Genomic DNA, 6,794 nt, shown 5'->3' on the forward strand with positions numbered 1-6,794 from the left:
TGTCTGGGAACAACCAAACACGAATATTTGAATTTGACCGGCATTTTACGTCATGGAGTAGATCCACATAAGGACCAACTTTTAAACCACAAATCAAAATATATTCAGTTTCACCAAAACCCAACTGCATCCCCTCTATCTCAAAAAGAAACATCCCCATTTCAAACACTTCTTGAGACCTTACTTCATGCAACATCATCAAATGCACAAGTAATGGGTCACAATGGGGGATATGCATTCCTAAGAATTTTCCAAACGGTGAAGCTTCAAATAATAGTCGTTGTGATTGTGTTAGGCGCGAAATATAATTTTTAATGATCGTACCCACCACGCATTTTAAAGTTAAATATGCTTTTTGATTGAGATCATCATGCTACAAAACATATACATTTAATTTCATATAAAACATTAGTAATTGAAAATAAAAAACAAGGTTTTAAAATTACTTTTCTAATTCGGTTTATGAAATAAATAGCAACGTACTTTTTATATAATACTAAATACCTCATATAAATGGGCAAATCTTTTTTTTTTTTTTTGAAAAAAAAGGTTTCACGTCATTCCGCGGAGGCTAGAGGTCATTCCGCGGAGAACCCTCTGCGGAGTGACCTACACCTCCGCGGAGACTCAATTTTGGTCGCTTAACTCATTCCGCAGAGGGAATACATCACTCCGTGGAGGATCCTCTGCGGAATGACGTACCTCTCCCCGGAATGGATCATCCCAAAATCGAATCTGTGAATCTTAACATCTACAAAATCTAAATCTGTATATATATTCACGGTAATCAATTGGGTTTTCGTAACATTTGAATCATATACGACATTAATCAAAAGAGGGGAATGTGAGAAATACCCGGGAGCCGTATCCATCGGCAAAAATATTGGGGAAATTGCCCTCCATCGGTGCCGGATTTGAAGTCGTTTCTAGTCAATTTCGCCGGAAAATGACGTCGTTTGATGTCGTTGTCGTCGGGTTTGAAGTCGCCGGAAAAGGTTCAATATACACAGTCGATGTGGAGACAAGATCGATGTCAAAGAGGAATCGGGGGATCAGTGGGGGACCAAAGCAGGGGAATCGTTTTTGTCAAAGAGGAGAGGGTGAAATTACGAAATTACCCCTCTCCGCGGAGATTTCGTTATTCCGCAAAGGTCCGCAGAAGGTCCTCCACGGAATGCATGTCTATACCTGAAAATTTCCAGTTTCATGTCTAAAATTTGAAATTACCCTCCATTTTTTTATTATAGCCGGTATTTTTCCTCACAAACACACCACACAAATAACTCGAGTGTGATGGCCAATGGCGTTACCTTGTGATATGTTTCGCTATGGAGCTCTTCTTTGTTGGTAACTTGCCTTGCCACTAGTGGCCAAATTGGAAGGTTCTTCGTCTTGGTCACCGTAAGGACCAGGGTTTTTCCTTGTCATGGTATGTCGGATGAAAGGATAATTTTCTTTCTTTCCGTACACTGATTTCAAAACAATACAAAAGGATTTTTTGTTCCTTTTTATTCAAAAAAGTAAAAAAGGTATCGTATATTCGTTTTCTCATTTATTTATTTATTATTTTTTTTTACTTCCGTACACTGATTTCCCAATATATAAGACAATTCAGATTCTTCAGTCATTCACTACAAATCTTCCATTGATTTCCACAGTATTGGCAAGAAGGTGTTTAAGGTGTGTCCTCTTCATCTCTCCCTCTCCTTCTCCAACCATTCTCCCCTCCCCTCCCTCTCTCAGTTTCTGTTACCGTTCCACCGCCGTCCGCCGTGACACACTCTTCCCTTCGCTGGTAGCCATTACCCCTCACAGCCTCACCTCTCGCTGCTGATAACCCACCAACCACCACCACCATACAAACCCTAAAAACAAGCACTCAGCTTCATACCACCACTCTCTCCGCCGCCCCCTATTTCCTCCCTTTCTCCCATGCACGACAATCCCAAACGACATCCCGACCCCGCTGCCGGCAGCTGTACCACCCTCCGATTCAAAGAACCATATTCCAGCTCCTAAATTTTGGCCACCCATCACAAACCAATCTGCCGGAAAATCCCATTTATGTCACCTTAATTTCTCTGCGATCCCCTCCTCTCATCTCGTTTCTCGCCTGAGAACACCAGTTGCTTTCTCTGAGACTCTGACTTGCACCACCACCAACTGAAACCTCTCTGTATGTGTGTGTTTAGTCTTCTCTGCTTAAGAAATCCCCGAAAACAAATCCCTAATTTACATTTCTGCTTATGTTCTTCCAAATCCTTGCTAGATTAACGTTTTAATCCTACATTTTTTTTTCTTTTTCAATTTCTGCAGGTTTAGGTCTAAGCGGAGCATCACATTGAGTTACAACAAAGTTTTTTTTGGCATCTTCAGTACAATTTCATCCTTCTTATTCCATACTCTTAAATTAACTTTCATTAGCGTTAACTTTGATTCATAAAATTATCCACCATTAACAGTTGTTCAGATCAACAATCAGACACTGTAATTGGATAGATACTATCATCAATGTTACATCACTGTAATGAATCTTTTCTTGGTTGGACCAAAGTTTGACTTTGGTTGACTTTGTTAATTTACTTGACTTTTTCTTTCATCTAACATCAAGTTATATAGGAACTAATACACAGTTGAATGGTTTAAGCAGGATGGATAATCGTAATGCTTTGGTGATGATAGCTGGATGCATAGCCTTCAACAGTGTGATGTGTCTGCTAGGATTCCCAGGAGGATTTGCAAACATTGGGAAGACAAAACGCGATTGGGTGTTCCTCCATGCGAACATGAAAGCTCTTTGTATCTCCATGACTGTGTTTGTTGTTGGAATGAGTGCGGGGCCCACATTCTGGAAAAAGATCGAGGAGCGTGCAAGATATGCCATGCTTATTGCAATTGCTGCTATGGCGATAGCTGTTCATAAGATTGTTCTTAGGATTATAGGGGACGACTACTGGTTGAGGCTTTTTGCTAATTGGTCCTGTGCTGTGATCGTGCATTTCACTTGTGGTTTCATCTTCTTTCTCAGGTGTGGCTATGGGATCAAGTAGAGACGATGTTGGTGCGTTATTATGATTAGTGAACAATCAACTCGATCTAATCATCTGTTGGATGCTTTTGAATTTTGATGTCAAACTCTTACTATTGAATATTGAGTATTAGTATGGATATGTGACTAGACCAAATTAGTCTTTTATTCTGTTTACGTTTTAGGAAATATTATGGAATCAACAAGTGAACTTTTCATTTTCTTTCATTTTAGTCGACGAATTGCCAAGAAGACCTAGTTTACTAAAATTATGTGTAGCTATTCTTATGTTCCATACAAGTTACCAACAAGAGTGGAATATTATATATTATTAGTTGTTGAGTTCTACCTATTTGGTTTAAAAGGTGGTTTTAATTTTGTTCATAGGCCATGTAACCATCTTGGTTATCTCAAATGAACAACCATCTTTTGTTCGTATATAATTGGTATGCTATAGTGTTAAAATATGAGAATCTCTGTTATAAAAGTATGGACATCACTTCCCTAACTTTGTGGACGATATGATTTACTTTCTAATATTGGTTGCCAGACTAGTCGCTATATGAATATGGATGCAGGTTAACGTCATTAACATGCAACAAACCATTCCAAATTTTATGCAATTGATATGTTTATCAGTTTATTTTGACCTCATTAAAGTAATCCGTACTTGATTAAACAAAATGATTGTTTAGTAAAGGGTTGCTAAAAAGGCATCTCATTTTACCATATAAACACCCTAATTAATTTTTGAAATATTTTTATTGGTTGAAATTTCATTGTTTTACAAAAAAGCTGATTATAAGTAGTTAATTATATGTTGACTTTTTTTAAAAATGTCAATAGGGTGTCTAAAATGTGCTTTATTATTATTATTATTTTATTAATGTTTTGGGGTGTAAATTTTATAATTTTTTTTTAATATATCAAAAACTGATAATCATTTGTTTTTCTTCTATTAATAGATACAATTTCACAACTTTGAGTCTCATTGGAGCGTCACAGCTTGTTAACCATGACGTGAAGTTCATGCACTTGCTCCAAGATAAGTTTGTCATAAACTATTTGAAACTCTAAATACTTAGTTAGTACATTTCTCATGTGCCTTGTACTTGAGTTCCAAAGCACTCCATAGCTCTCTTGGATCTTTGACTGGCGCGTAAAGATCATAGAGCCGACCAGACAGTGAGTTCTTGATGTGACCCACACACAGTTCCTTAGACTCTCTACGTAGAGCCCTTTTGTTTTTCCGGATCAGAGATGATTGTTGGATCCACAGTTTTCCCGGCCCCGGGAATTGGATCAGTAGGAATCGGGGTCAGTTTTGGGTCCAAAACATAGGCGAGCTTCAACACATGAAGCATGAACTTGACCTTGTCGGCCTAGCAGGAATAGTTCTGACCATTGAATCGGTCAAGCTTAACAAACTCTTGGTTCATGTAATGGAGACTAGCAGTTGGGATTTGGGTGTTCATTAGTCTATGATTTATAAACCCAATAAAACCTTTAAGATTGTTGTAATTCAGAACCAATAGACATGCGAAGAAACTGACAAATAATATTGAGAATTATATTACGAATAATAAATCCAATTATTATTAATATGAGTACCAAGTTTCTTCTCGATTAGATCTGATTATAAAAAAGTGGTAGAAGCAGACTGTCATGTTATTGGACGAAAATAAATGCAAGACAATAAAATCTTGAATGTGTAGTAACTGCACAGATCGAACTCCTGTCCTTAAAGGTTTTTACTTCGCTTCTATCGGCTGTAAGTCACAGAGTAAAAAATGTCCTTAAAAGAGTAAAAAATGTCCTTAAAGGTTTTCACTACGCTTCTATCGGCTGTAAGCCACAGAGTAAAAAATCACGCACTCGCGGCGTCGGCTAGTACTAGTGCTAGGCTAGGCGGGCGTATGTGGGCTTGGCTTGTCCTTTGATCCACTAAGAGCCTTTAAAAGACTATCAATAGAAAAACATTATAAACCCACAAAATGTTTCTTCCCCATCAATGTAGGATAAAGGAAAATAGCCAACTTGCTATTATGCCTTCATTATTTCCAACACATGTCCTGAGATGCAATGTAATGTAAAAAGTAATTTAATTTTTTACTTTTAGATTGTATGGATTAATGTTTAAACTGATTATCTTCTTAATTGTAAAGTTAAGTTTTTCCAACATTTCGAATTGTTTTCGTAAAAAAATATATTATTTTCCACATTTAATGTCTACAAAACTTGTGTTGTGGAAATAATTGAATGAACTTCATATTTCTAAAACAACTATTTAGAATGTTTAGTTTAATTTATTTGGATTATTTTACTTATATAGTACATCTACTTGGAATTTTAATTTTATTGATGTGAAAAATGAATGGAAAAGTACAGTAGTACATATTCTTTAGAAATTTAGCAACTTTTTATAGGTGTGAGGCGAGAAAAAGTCTATATAAATGGCTTGTGTATAGAAAATACAAGTTGCACATCAGCTGAGATTTGTGGCTACGAATTCTGATTTTAAACTCTTATATTTAACTGTTCTATTTTACTAGTTCCTAGTTATTGCTTTTCATATTAAAAACCTCACTGGTTCAAAAAAAAAAAAAAAAAAAACTATTCACCAGATTATTAGTTCTTCTTGTTCTTATTCATTTTTTGATTCATTCATCATGTAAAAATTGTGTTGGTTGGTGAGTCTTCTTTGTTTATTTTTGGGAAAATGACATATATGCCCTATTATGTTTCCGGGGTTTACCAATTTAGTCATTTAACTTATTTTGTGGTTTTATAAGGGGAATGAATTATCTGTTACCTACCAATATAATCGATTTCACATATTGTAGCCGGTTTACATTGCCACATAATCGTAGCCTAACACATAAGCGACGACATGGCAAGAATTCAAAGCATCCCAACAACCGAAACGACGTTGTATTGAATGTGAATCTTAGAGAGCATGCTTCGACTGTTCGGGTGCCTCCATATAAATTGAAGACTTTGTTGCCCTAAAATGGCACATCTACAAACTTCATTACCCCAATCTCATCTTTAACTTCACTCCAAAATTGGAAAATGCCTTCGCGCGCACCTGCAGAACACAGCTGGTCTCCAAACTATCTCTGTCATATGGAGAAGACTCATTCCAATAGTGTAACCAACGAAGACATGGCCATCAATCTACTGCAAACCCAACTGGAATTGTCTCTCATACGGGAGGACTTCCAAGACCAGTTGCGTGAGCTCCGACAGGGTGTTAATCGAGACTTGGATGCCATGAACCGTGAGGTCGATGACGTTCGCGCTGGTCAGCTGGATATTTCTAATATCGTTGCTGATCTTAAGAATCATTTCGTTTCTCTGCAAGGCTCGTATATGAAGATGATCTTGGAGCACAACAAACGTAAGAAAGTGAAGTATTTTCTTGGGATTGTTGGTGTTGTTACTGTAGGTGTGTTCACGTACATGTTCTTCAACTAAAAAAAGTTGTGTAGTTTAAAGAATTTATGTCATGGGTTTGTGTTTTGGTGTGTTATTTAAGTTGTTTAATGTCGATATTAGTAATAGATTTTGTGTCTGGTGATGCTTGTTGCTGGTGTTGGTAATAGTTTTTGCTGTTAGTGCATAGAGTTGGTGGTGGTGTTGCCTGGGCTGGTGATGGTCATCGTTTTTTGATGAAGTTTTTTGTCGATGATCTTTGTAATAGGTTATGGAATAGGAAGAAGTGATGTAAACAAACCCATGGCTGAAATGTTGGTTTATATATTAT

The 6,794-nt window shown here is 36.9% G+C and overlaps 1 long non-coding RNA gene across 1 annotated transcript; it reads left to right on the forward strand.

Moving 5' to 3' along the window:
* Positions 1-1,639: 1,639 nt before the first annotated feature.
* LOC145136146 (uncharacterized) lies at positions 1,640-3,109 on the forward strand. The gene is made up of 3 exons (XR_013720257.1): positions 1,640-1,680; positions 2,317-2,375; positions 2,651-3,109. It is a non-coding gene; the product is annotated as an uncharacterized LOC145136146 (long non-coding RNA).
* The last annotated feature ends 3,685 nt before the right edge of the window (positions 3,110-6,794 follow it).

This window comes from Lactuca virosa, chromosome 9, assembly GCF_052849685.1.
Source record: "Lactuca virosa cultivar CGN04683 chromosome 9, Lactuca_virosa_CGN04683_v6, whole genome shotgun sequence".
NCBI lineage: Eukaryota > Viridiplantae > Streptophyta > Magnoliopsida > Asterales > Asteraceae > Lactuca > Lactuca virosa.